At 33.2% G+C, this 12,512-nt stretch overlaps 1 pseudogene; it reads right to left on the reverse strand.

Moving 5' to 3' along the window:
* Positions 1 to 383: 383 nt before the first annotated feature.
* Positions 384 to 10,503, reverse strand: LOC141305391 (eukaryotic translation initiation factor 3 subunit I-like; annotated as a pseudogene).
* Between the last annotated feature and the right edge of the window lie 2,009 nt (positions 10,504 to 12,512).

A 12,512-nucleotide genomic window follows, 5' to 3' on the forward strand; every position in this document is an offset into this window, starting at 1 on the left:
TTTAACAATTCCAAAGTCTTTGACATGTGTTCATGAAGGTATTTAAAATTAAAGGTTGAACCACTGATGTCACATGGACTATTTTAACAATGTTCTTACTACCTTTCTAGGTCTTGAACGTGTCAGTTGCATTGCTGTCTACGCAGGGTCAGAAAGCTTTCAGATTTCATCAAAAATATCCTAATTTGTGTTCCGAAGATGAACAGTCTTATGGGTTTGGAACGACATGAGGGTGAGTTATAACAGAATTTTAATTTTTTGGTGTACTATCCCTTTAACCTCAATTAATTCTAGAAAAAATGTGGGGGGAAAAAACCATCCATTTCAGTATTTCTACAGTGATGGCACTAATTTGTAAAAAGACAAGCAGTAACAAAGGCCACTTTATATCTCAATCCCTGTTTATTCAGAATGTTCAATGCATTAAATACACATTGCATGAAATGCTTTAAATGCAATATTTGTATGTAGGTGCCCATATAAAACAATGTCCATGTTAAGCCTTGTGCAGTCAATTAGGTGTTACTACTGTGTTCAAATGGTGATCTCTCCTGGATGTTAGGAACGCCAACAGTCACTGGTTATTACACCTCAAGCTCAAAATCAAAATACGAGGGATCGAAGTAATGAATTCTGACGTAACCATCCTCTCCTCCACTGCTGTAACTGTAGATGCAAAAGAGTGAAATTGTTAATTAAAATAATGAAGGATAAATATTTTAAACTAAGGGTGTGTTCACACATGTAGTTTGGTTTGTTTGGTTCATTTGGTCCGGAAAAAAAAGGAAAATGATACATTTGGTCCTGGTCCGCTTAGCGTTCACACTGGCATTTTTAACAGCGAACCTAAAGACACCAAACCTAAAGGCATAGTGATACATTCACAACCAGATTGGTCGAGTTGAATGACATATTTCGTGACGAAACTCAACAAACACTCCAAACTAAAGGAAGGTACACGACTTTAAGTCGAATATACCTAATACCTAACACTCATTGTGCGTGTATGTTTTTATTTCTACCCCCTGCAAACATACAAAGAGCTCATAAAAGGCACTTAACCTCCTCGTTGCTCCACATTGCCTTCTGCTCATTTAGTTTTGGATACACCGCTTGTTCCCTTCATGAAATCATGTCACATAGCATCGCACTTTGTCATTACTTGCTGTTTTTGGTTTGTTTAGAAGTATTTGGTCCATGTTGCGTTCATATTTCATTCGAACCCCACCAGAGTTTGTTTGGAAGCGGACCAAGAGCCATCTTTTTAGCGGTCTCGGTCCACTAGTTTGGTGCGCACCAGGGTTCAGATGGCAGCGTTCACGCTTACTCAAATGAACCACACTAACAAAGCAATTCCACCAGAGTTTGTTTTAATCAAACCAAACATGACAAGTGTGAAGACATCCTAATTTTACATGGCTGATAAATCAATATAAATGCAGGGACTAACCTTTTACCATCTGGGTGGAACGCCACACAGTTGATGGGGCCGAAGTGTCCCTTTACACGGCCAAACTCCTCTTCATAAGCCGCATGGAAAAACCTAGAAAAGCGTGGCAATATTGGATAAGGTTACGATAACACTTTATATTAAGGTCCATTACTTAAAGGAGAACTCCGGTGTGATATTGACCTGAAGTGTATTGAATCATGATACCGAGTGTGAACGTACCTTGCATATTTCATCTCGGTTTGTGTCCAGCTGTCCGAAATCTGGGGTCAGTTATCCGATGCTCACAACAGCTTGTCAATGAGAGTCAATGGGGCATCGAAGCAGTCATGTAAATAAATCACTGTTTTACGCCATTTACGAGGCACAAAGTAGCGCCACACTTCATTGGTAGACTTCCAAGGGCCCTGACATTTAAAACGAGACATTGAGAACTCAGAAAAAGCACCGGTAGTGTATTTACGAGAAGATTTATACAGACAGTAACTGCAAGATGTTAAGCGATCGCCGCCATCTTGAATGTAGTCACGTTAAGTCGAGTGACGAGCAGGAAGGAACGTATCAGGTTTTCAACTTATCAGGTTGTAGTTTCCTTCCTGCTCGTCACTCGACTTAACGTGACTACATTCAAGATGGCGGCGATCGCTTAACATCTTGCAGTTACTGTCTGTATAAATCTTCTCGTAAATAAACTACCGGTGCTTTTTCTGAGTTCTCAATGTCTCGTTTTAAATGTCGGGGCCCTTGGAAGTCTACCAATGAAGTGTGGCGCTACTTTGTGCCTCGTAAATGGCGTAAAACAGTGATTTATTTACATGACTCCTTCGATGCCCCATTGACTCTCATTGACAAGCTGTTGTGAGCATCGGCTAACTGACCCCAGATTTCGGACAGCAGTGGACAAGACGAGATGAGATATGCAAGGTACGTTCACACTCGGTATCATGATTCAATACACTTCAGGTCAATATCACACCGGAGTTCTCCTTTAACTACATTAGTTGACATTAACTAATAATGAACAATACTTCTACAGCATTTATTAATCTTAGTTAATGTTAATTTTTAATTTACTAATGCACTATTAAAATCACAAGTAGTATTTGTTAACTAGGGGTGGGCGGTATGGCAAAAATATATCCCTTTTTCTCCCAGAAATATCACGATTCATGATTTATCACGATTCTTTGTCATGTTGGTTTTACTATTTTACAAGTTGTCTAATGCCGAGTTCATACTGCACGATTTTCAAAGCAATCGTGTCACAGATGTTTTCACACTGCATGACTATCTGGGGTAGCATTCCGTCACTGCTGTGTGCACACTGCACGATGGATCGGCGACAGGGGGTTTCACACTGCATGACTTTACAATAGGAAGAATCGCCGACAACTTTGTCCCGGTCCGCAAACTACGTCTCATAACCAAACACACGCGAGAAGTGACATGGAAACAACGTGAGGTCAGGCATGCAAGTTCTCACGTGAGACTGGGATTATTATAAAAAAAAACAAAAATGGTAGCCTGCAAGAAGCTTGTCGTACAAATTGCATGTGCACTCATTTGCAGCGAAAAGAAAAGAAGCCGAAGCTATGCTTGTTGATATTGTGGTCTATACCTTTGTAACTCCTCCCCCAACTTCCCACTGGCCTGGATGTTGCTGTCTCATTGGCTGTAGGTAATCGCCGATGTGATTTTCAGTCAGATCACCTTTCACACGGCATGATTTTGAATCGCAGACAGGTCCAGATATTTAGCATGCCAAATATCTCACTGGTGTCAGCGACACGTCGGCGATTCTCTCAGATCGCGTTTTTGATAGTTCACACTGTGTGATTGTCACTCGCGTGAACGAGCAGCGATTTGCCTGTGATTTCGGGCATTTGTCGGCGATTTCTCAAAACCTGTCGGCGAGTCAAAATCGGGGCTAAAATCATGCAGTCTGTCATTTTACGTTATTTTACCGGCATGGCTTTGAAGCACATGCAAAAAATTTACCTTTGTGATTGTGAATACGAATAAATGCAGTGTCCCATCAGTGAATGTATCTCATGTTGTACAGTATATTGAGACAAAGGCACACTGTAGCATAATACTACGATATTTTTCAAAAGTAGATTGTAGGGCTGTGCAATTAATCGAAATTCGGTTTCGATCTCTGCTTCAATCAATCATGAAAATGCAGTAATTGAGATGAAACTTTCACTCCTCCATAAAAGCCTAATTTCACATGCAAATCAGCAAAATCATGTAATGTGACTTCCATAAAAGAGGACGTGCTTGATTTATTAATGTTTCTTTGATGTTTTTAATAGAATGTAAGAAAACTTGCGCTGTTCTGTGTATGCGCTCAGAGACGGAGCAGAACATGGACATGTAAAGTTACCTTTTAGCTCAAGGTGCGCGCTTAAACGATTCCAAAACGGCAAAAATATTTCAAAATGAGGCACTAGGTGATTATTCATGTAAACCCTTGTCAGTTATGTCTTAAATGATCATAATCATGCAAAATAATCGTGATTACAATATTGACCAAAATAATCGTGATTATGTTTTTGCCAAAATCATTTTAATCGTCCACGATCAAAAATAGTCATATCACACACCCCTATTGTTAACATTAATTAATGCACTGTGAACTAACATGAACGACTATTTTATATTAACAAAGATGAATAAATAATGTAATAAATGTATTATTCACTGTTTGCTCATGTTAGTTAATACTAGGGCTGCGAGATATATCGAAAACTTATCGTTTTCGTGATAACAGTATACGCGATATTGGTATCGCAGAGAGTTGCGATAAATGACATTTAATTGGTTTAATTTCTTTACAAAACTTTTCACAGACTGCTGTGAGCTGATTCAGTGACAAGTTCGCGTTCTCTCCAACATTACAACCATTTAAACTTAATCTTTATATTACCTTTAATGAAGATTTGAGATATTAGCCGTCAATCACTCCGTCACTGAGCTCCGCTCAACTAGGAACCGGCCGTTTTTTTCTTTCTTTCTCTCAACTAACCTCTGTTCCAGATCTGCACAAACTGCATTGCAATTAGGAGTGTGTGATATGATGATTTTTTTATTGTGGACAGTTAAAAGGTCTCCACAATCTGCTTTTGAAGAAATCTACTATATTTTGTGTTACACGCACATTGTGTCAGATACAATTCTGGCGCCTCAGTCTCAATATAGGCTACTGTACAACGCGGCATACATTCACATCAGATGATAACTCAGCAACAGAGTTCCACTCACACAGGGGCGTAATTTCCACTGGGGACAAGCTTTTCAAAATCCTGTTGGTGTCCATCCACTTTCAAATGGTTTTGTTAAAGTAATCTCTTGTATTGTAGAATGGACGCTCAGCGCTCTTGAGAGTTTCGCATGGTCGTTAAAACGAAACCAAAAGTAAAACGCGCATATGCTTTCAAAAGCAATTTTAATACCCCGTGTTTAGAGAGCGACCCAACAATGCGCGCAAATTAGGCTACATAAAATATCTAGGCTGTTATCAATATGTGGGCATACATTAAGTTTTGTAGTTGTCTATAACTCTGTATCATGCTTGAAAAATTTAGTCTCTATTTGCACTTTGAATATTGAAAGAGTAGCCTACTTTGATTATAGCTGCATTTATTGTCTAAACTACTAAGAAAAAACTCATTTATTTTTTTGTTATTTTTACTGTATTCTTTAAAAATGCAGTGGTTGCCTCTAATTTAAATGGCTGTACCTATAATAGAGAAAATAAACATCTTGTTCATGCACTTTCATTCATTCTTATCCCTTACTTAGGGCGTAAAATAAATATATAAAAAAAGGTTTTCAGAATCAGCCCATTTGCTTGTAAAACATCTGCAATCAGAATCGGCCATGAAGAATCAAGATCGTGCATTACTAAAAAGAAATTGGGTGCTCCTAATTTTATTTATTTATTTATTTTTGATACTCCTAACATTTCAAAGTTTAATGGTAAACTTTGTTTAATAGTAATTTATTATTTAATTTTTGTTTAATAACACTTAAAAAAAGTGTATGTTTAGTGTATGTTATGTGTAAAAAAAAAAAGAAAAAAAAAAAGGTAATGTTTGAAAGCAATTGATTTTTTGTTTGCAGGTCTGTGGTAACAGCAAACCAGAAATCTGAATATCTGCTGAGGTTGTAAGTCATTCATAGTGTTTTAAAGTCTAAGTGTTTGCAACTTACTTGAAATAGTTTTTTTTAGCCTGAATTAGATTTAATTCGGATGACAGATGAATATCTATTACCTGTTTATTTTAGTATGATCATTACATATATAAATGATTTTAAAAAATAGATAATAATAATAATTTAAAAAAGCATTTCTCTAGGGAAATGTTATATCGCAAGAAATATCGTTATGGCAATATTCAACAACAATCTCGCATATCTCATATTTTCCCAATATTGTGCAGCCCTAGTTAATACATTAACTAATGACAGCTTACTGCAAAGTGTTACCAAAATTCCTAATTATTTTCTATGCAGAATCACAGCTGTAACAGCACTAACCTGGCCTCGAATTTGCCGATCCTTGTAGAGGTGGTTGTGACTTCCATGGCTTCCTGACCACCTCCCATCACCACCTGAGCAACACAAGACATTTCTGCTATTACCCATGTGGAAAAGGATTTGCTGGCAGGTACACAAATTAACTGAAGCATGAGAGAAACTAGAGTAGATTTCAGACTTACATGGTCCATGATGGGTGAAATAGCAGCGGAGTTAACAGGCCGCTCTGTCTTGAAGGATCTGATGTGGTCGAGGTTTGCGGAGTCAAACAACTGCACAATGAAGGAAGCGGTATGTGAGTTAGAGTAACCCAGCATCATTCCCAACACAGTTTACCATTCAGTTTTCAAAAACAAACCTTGGCAGTACAGTCTTTGGAGGCACTGATGACCATCGTGAGATCCACAGACGTCTGGATGTCATTGATCTGTTTGGTGTGTTCCTTCGCAGTCTTCAGAATCTCCCCTGACTGAAGAGTCACACGATAGACAATTAACATCTCTTAAATCTGTAGGATTTGTAATGTTTTTGAAGACACGTATGCTCACCAAGACTGCATTTTTTTTTTTTAAATCAAAAATACTGTAAAAACAGTAATATGTAAAATAATATTACACATTTAAATAAATGTTTTACTTTTTAATATATTTGAAAATGTAATTTTCAGCATCATTACTCCAGTCTTCAGTGTCACATAATCCTTCAGAAATCATTCTATTATGCTGATTTGATGATCAAGAAACATTTCTAATTATCATGTTGAAAAAGTTGTTCTATATAATATTTGTTTTGTAGAAACCATGACCAAAAAAAACTTTCTGACTCCAAATGTGTAAAAGAAACCAAAGGCACAGACCTTAGCACTAAACTGGTTAATTTCTCCATTTTCATGGCCGGCAATCACAAACTCTCCCAGCGGACCCCAGACAGCGCTGGTGATCTTTGACTCATTGCAGGGCACCGACAGATAAGGTTGGTTGTCCTCTGTGGAGGAAAGACTAAATATTTAATACATTTTAAGCAACATTAGTATTGATTTAATCTGTGGTCAAATACTAACCGATTTGTTGAGGGTCTCGCAGGTCGAAATAGTTGAGGAAGCACTGGTAGCCCATCTGCTTGTCTGTGGAAAACATGATTATGTTCCCACTGAAGTCAAAGCCGCATGTTCTCACCGCCGAGCTTGTCTCCAGCAGAGCCAGCTGCTTTCCTGAGGAAGTCAACACAGAAATGTCATTCAAGAAGACTAAAAAAAAAAGTGTGTGTTTGACATTTTGTAAAACAATGCTTTGTTGACAAACCATTTAAACTGATATTAAATCTTAGGTTGGTGAAAGAAAGTTCCGACAAACACAAAGACATTTCATACAAAAAATCTTCACCTGTTTTTTGATGAACATTTTTATTATTTAAATATATATTTTTATATTAAATTTGACTTAAAACATTTTATATTAAATTGTAATGTGTAGGTGTTTTTGACTGTCTGGAAAAGACAGAATTATATTAATATTATTTTAAAATATTCATATTTTAAAAATATGCAAATGGTGTGACTTTGGAGATTGTTAAAAAAGGGTGAAATTGATAAAATGTCGGTTTATAATAATGTTTTAAAAACAATATGCAGGTGGTATAACTAATTGTAAAAAAAAAAAAATAATAATATAAAAGGCTCAAATCATTGAGAAAATTAAGAATAGTTTAGAGTTTGATGATGATACTAATAATAAGTGTACATTTAACATTAATATTTTAAAAACAATATGCAGGTGGTGTGACTGATTGAAATTGTAATAAATAAATACCTAAATAAAAGGCTACAAATAATAAGAAAATTAAGAATAGTTTACAGTTTAATAATAAGCCTCTGTAATTTACATTTAAGACATACATATTTTAAACATTTAATTTACATTTAAGATATTATTATTTAATAAAAAAAATAAATATGCAGGTGGTTGTGACTAATTTGGAAATTGTAAAAATAAATAAGGCTAGAAATATTGAGAAAATTAAGAATAAAATACAGTTTGATATTGATAATAATAGGACTGTAATTTACATTTAAGATATAAATATTTTAAAAACAATATGCAGGTAGTGTGACTGGAATTGTGAAGAATAAATAAAAGGCTAATAACATTGAGAAAATGAAGAAAAGTTTACAGTTTGATAATAATAGGACTGTAATTTACATTTAAGATATAAATATTTTAAAAACAATATGCAAGTAGCGTAACTGATTGGACATTGTTTAAAAAATAAAAATAGAAGAATCAAATTATTGAGAAAATGAAGAAAAGTTTACAGTTTGATAATAATAGGCCTCTGCAATTTACATTTAAGATATTCATATTTTTAAAACACTATGCAGGTGGTGTGACTAATTGGACATTGTAAAAAAATAAAAGGCTTAAACTATTGAGAAAATTAAGAATAGTTTACAGTTTGATAAAGACGATAATAAAAATAATAGGCCTCTGTAATTTACATTTAGGATATTAATGTTTTAAAAAACAATACGCAGGTGGAGTAACTGGTACTTGTGAAAAATAAATAAATATATAAATAACTAAAAAGGCTAAACAGAAAAACTGAAGTACAGTTTACAGTTTGATAAAAATGAATGATAATAATAGGTCTCTGTAATTAACATGCAAGATATTAATGTTAAAAAACTGGAAGACTGGAAATTGTGAAGAATAAAGAAATAAATGAAAAGCTAAAATATTGAGAAAATGAAGAATAATTTACTCTTTGATAATAACAATAGGCCTGTAAATTACATTTAAGATATAAATATTTTGAAAACAATATGCAGGTAGTGTGACTGGAAATAGTGAAAAACAAAAATAATAAAAAGCAAAAAATATTGAGAAAATTAAGATTAGTTTACAGTTTGATAATAATAATAATAGGCCCCTGTAATTTACATTTAAGGTATTATTATTTCAAAAGAAATATGCAGGTGGTGTGACTGTTGAGATTGCAAAAAAGTTAAAAGGCTCAAATTGAGAATATTAATAATACTTGATAATTTGTTTATTTTTGTCATTATAAAAAAAACAATATGTAGATGTCGTGACCATCTGAAATGAATATTTAAAAACAAAAGGCTAAAATTAGAGAAAATAAAGAAGAGTTTTATTATTATAATTATTATTAAATTATAAAAAAAAAAATACATGATGTGAGTGCGACCATCTGGGGATTGGCCAAAAAACAACCAAACAACAACAAAAAACAGATAATATTTCAATAGTTTGCAAAGAAGAAGGGCGTGCTATTGAAGTTTACTTTTAAAATATTAATATCTAAAACAACTACATTTAAAGGGTCTTCAGGTGCAAAAAGGTGTTTTTTTACACTACTATTGAGAATTTTTAATCAAAGTATATTAGAGACTTTTCATTAAGACCCTAAAGGATCATATGATCCACAATCAAACGACCACTTTAATATTTGACATCAAAAGGCTAAAATTCTTTATTTTAACACAATAAAACTAAACAATTGTTCAATTTTTTTGTCATGTGTCAAGAAAGGATCAAAATAGAGAGGTAGTTGTGTATTTGACATTGTACTAAATTTGCCAACCTGTCTCACAGTCCAGAGCCTGCAGCTGTTATCAGCAGATCCTGTCAACACGTTCTTAGTGTCCCCTTAGAAACATGTTAAGAAAAGCTTTTCCAAAACAAATGCCTCACAGTAAAGATAAGGGCAGATGAAATATTCACATAAACCAAAATGATTAGTAAAAAGGAAATGAATGAGACATGATATGATCCAGCATTGCTCCAACAGTAAATCAATACAGCAGATGTTCTAGAAAGGATACAGTCAACATCCACACACCAGACGGCACCTGTGTGTCCATTATAAGTGCCCAGCCTTTCTCCATTGACAGAGTACCAAGCATTCGCAACCTACAATCACAATGTACAACATAATCACAAAAATGCAGCAACAAAAAAAGACTGGGATTTTTTTCACTATTGTTCAGCACTTACTGTATCCTTGGCTACTGAGAACAGAAGATCTCCTTCTCTGTTGTATTTGATCTGAGTGATGGACCTCTCATGGCCCTGGAGAAGAATAGGTCTCTATGCGAAATATAAAGCATAAAGTGTGTTAACGTAACGTTACGTTGATTTCATTTCATGGAAAGTGATTCTAACTGTAGTTACACAACTATTTATGCATTACTGTCTCTTAATGTCCTTAAAATGTCATAATACAGATACTAATCTAATACTAGGATCTCAAATTTGGCCAAATGCGAAACTTAGCATCTGTTAGCTAATACGAAACACTGGTCAACAGACTTCCGGTGTGACTGCAATTCATTCAACAGCTCAGAAAATGCATAGACTTAGGCTTACCATTATCTCCGGTTTTGTATCGACAGAATATAATCGAAATTATATTTAAACCTGCCGTAGAAAAAAACAGTACGCGGTACGCGTGCTCAACTGCGCCCGGTTACAAACGGAAAAGACGGATTTCACTTCCTGTACAGACAAAAACAGCTCCCCGTTGAACAATAAACAATTCTAACGGTCCGAACAAGGTAATTTTGATATCTTTAGTTTTACAATTGAGATCATATAACCAACATGTCAGTTTTATGAGAATGGCCAGTTACTGAAAGGTTTATGGTTTTGTTTTATTATAATTATTTGTCCTACACATTAAGTGCTGTTACAACTCGACAGCACAAATTCACACTTACACATACTGAGTGTTACTAATAAAATAAATAACGCTCTTATATACTAAATTAATACTTAATTCACAAAGTATAAACGTTTGTTTTTACTTTAATAATAATACGTACGCTACCAGTCAAAAGATTTTCAACGGTAAGTTAAGATTTTTAATGTTTTAAAGAATTCCCTTCTGCTCACCAAGCCTGCATTTATTTCCAAAGTAGCAAAAACAACATTTAGAAATAGTTTTACTGTTTAAAATGACTGCTTCTATTTACAAATATTTTGAAATGTAATTTATTTCTGTGATCAAAGCTAAATTTTTAGCATCATTACTTCAGTCTTCAGTGTCACATGATCCTTGAAACATTTATTATTATTCTTATCAATACTTAAAACAGTATTTTTTTTTATAGTAGAAATATTTCACATTTTTACAGTTTTAGCTGTACTTAAATTCAGGTTTCATGAGCAGAAAAGACTTCTTTAAAAACATTAATTATTATTATCAGTATAAAACAGTATATTTTTTAGGACTCTTTAATGAACATAAAGACCCAAAGATCGGCTTTTATCTGAGAAAAAAAAAAAAAAAAAAAAAAAAAAAAAAAATATATATATATATATATATATATATATATATATATATATATATATATATATATTAACATTTATAAATAAAAAAACTTTTTTAAAAATCTTTTTTTTAACACTACACCATTCCAAAGAGTAAGTCTTTTTTATTGATTTGGGAAAGAAATTATAGAAATGATTACTTTTATTTAGCAAGGAAGCTTTAAATTGATCGAAAAATGTTAAAGACATATAATGTTACAAAAGATTTCCATTTTAGATAAATGGTGTTCTTCTGAACTTTATCAAAGAAGCCTGAAAAAAATCTACTCAGCTGTTTTCAACATAATAATTAATGTTTTTTTTTTTTTGAGCAGCAAATCATAATATTAGAATGATTTTGAAGGATCATGTGACTGGAGTAACAATGCTAACAATTCAGCTTTGAAATCAGGAATAAATTACATTTTAAAATATATTCAAATAGAAAACTGTTACTTTAAATAGTCAAAAATTTTCATTTTTAGTTTTTGCTGTACTTCGGATAAAATAAATTCAGGTTTGGAGGGCAGAAGAGACTTCTTTAAAAACAAATTATTATTATCAATATTTACAACAATACTTTTTTTTAGGATTCTTTGATGAATAGAAAGATCCAAAGATCAGCATTTATCTGGAATAAAAAATAAAAAATAAAAAATACTTTTTAACATTATACACTATACCATTCAAAAGCTTGGAGTCAGTATTTTTCTTAAATTTTTTTGGGAAAGAAATTATAGAAATTAATACTTTTATTTAGAAAGGATGTTTTAAATTGATCAAAAGTGATGATAAAGACATTTATAATGTTACAAAAGATTTCCACTTTAGTCAAATGCTGCTCTTCTGAACTTTCATTATCAAAGAAACCTGAAAAAAAAAAACCTACTCTGCTGTTTTCAACATAAAATAATAATAATAGTTTTTGAGCAGCAAAACATATTAGAGTGATTTTTGAAGGATCAGGTGACCGGAGTGATGATGCTAAAAATGCAGCTTTAAAATCAGGAATAAATTACATTTTAAAATATATTCAAATAGAAAAGTTATTTTAAATAGTAAAAATATTTTAAATTTTTACAGTTTTTGCTGTACTTTGGCTAAAATAAATTCAGGTTTGTTGAGCAGAAGAGACAGAAAGATCAGCATTTATCTGAAAAAAAAAAAAAGTTTTTAACATTATACACTATACC

The sequence above is a fragment of the Garra rufa genome, unplaced genomic scaffold (assembly GCF_049309525.1).
Source record: "Garra rufa unplaced genomic scaffold, GarRuf1.0 hap1_unplaced_002, whole genome shotgun sequence".
NCBI lineage: Eukaryota > Metazoa > Chordata > Actinopteri > Cypriniformes > Cyprinidae > Garra > Garra rufa.